The sequence below is a fragment of the Echinococcus granulosus genome (assembly GCF_000524195.1).
Source record: "Echinococcus granulosus chromosome Unknown EG_S00424, whole genome shotgun sequence".
Taxonomy (NCBI): Eukaryota; Metazoa; Platyhelminthes; class Cestoda; order Cyclophyllidea; family Taeniidae; genus Echinococcus; species Echinococcus granulosus.
The window spans coordinates 3,612-5,002 of record NW_020170803.1 but is presented as its reverse complement, the minus strand read 5'-3'; the positions used below and the strand labels follow the sequence as shown (position 1 = coordinate 5,002).

The following is a 1,391-nucleotide window of genomic DNA, read 5'->3' as shown; positions in this document are numbered from 1 at the left end:
AATTGAGTTTAAAAGGCAGAGTTAGGTAAAAGAATTGGAGGAGTTTGATATTTGGAGAGAAGTTAAGGTAGGCATGCCTGGCTTTATGTCCCGGATTGATCAGAACCAGAAATCAAAATGAAACTGAGGCTGGTATTTTGATTTTTAGGTTTCACGTGGTACGAATTGAGCGATTAGAATGAGCCGAAGTGGATATGTGGAAAATTAGGTTCTGGAGTGTTTGGTTCTAGATGCTTGGAGAGGAATTGAGGCGACAAGGAGTAAGTTTCTGTGGTGATACGGACTAGGTAACCGGAACGAATCCGGGTAGGTATGTAGAGAGACAGGTTCAAGTTCGGCACAAACTGGATTTTCCAATGAACAGTTGGGTGGAGAGTCAGTTCTGTAGTGATAGAAACCAGATACTTGGAGAGGAGCTCTTGTGGATAGTTGACGAACTATGTTTCGGAGTGATGGCAACTGGAAAACTGGGTGTAGTTAAGGTAGACGTGTTAAAAAAGTGTTTCGGAGTGGTAGGAAGCACAAAATGGCAGGAGGAACTGAAGCAGATGGGAGAATTAGGACCTGTAATGATAAATGTAAGAATTAGGAGATGATTGATGTAAGAGAGTTCCTTGAGTGGTGGAAACGAGGAAAGCAGGCGGGATTGCGGTGGATAGGTAGGGAACTACGGTTGTGGTAGGGCAGGAAAGAACGAAGCCTTAGCGACAGGCATATTGCTTATCTTGCTTTGCCTGTTTCTTAGAGTAGCTACTGCTTACAGTTCTTCGTTTATCTTTTCCTGTTTAGTACAACCATATTTGGGTGGTGCTGATCCTGTCGTTTGCTTCCTCGCTGGCTGCTTCGACGCAGTGAGTGCAGTTTCATTTTATTATTGCTATCAGCAATGCTGAAATGGGGTTCTTATTTGCAGCGAAAAACGTGGAAGTGGTTTACTGTGTCCCACAACCCTGACCTGACTGAAGGTGTTACAAACGTGTGAAATACATTAGAAGTTGATTTTAAGGGTCTCTTCTATTGCGAATTTTCCGCTTTGTGTTGGAGTAGGCAGTCCACACTGCACGATATCTTCACTAGAAGTCAGGTGCCTATCAAGAATACCATCATTACCGGCGCAGATAAACATGAATGAGTAGGAAGATACGAACCTCGTACTTCTACTGAATGTGTTTATTGGAGAGGTTTGTGCCTGGAGAAGACGCTCCCATATCAATGTTCTGTGAGATTGGCCCCTTTTTACGCTCACTTGGAGAACTCTAACCCTAATGTCATCGCAGCTGAATTCAGTTCGAACATCTCTAGACTGGGCCATTCCTGTTCCTTAAAGTAGTCCTCTCTGCCTTGCTTGTTTGTAGCTTTCAGCTCTGCGATGCGAAGGAATTATGCCCTCA

General features: G+C 43.9%; 1 protein-coding gene across 1 annotated transcript in view; it reads left to right on the top strand.

Moving 5' to 3' along the window:
- The window catches only part of EGR_11153 (hypothetical protein), a gene marked incomplete at both ends in the record, with an annotated part of 5,530 nt that overhangs the window by 846 nt on the left and 3,293 nt on the right, over positions 1-1,391 (top strand). The gene's annotated exons all lie outside the window — the stretch shown is intronic.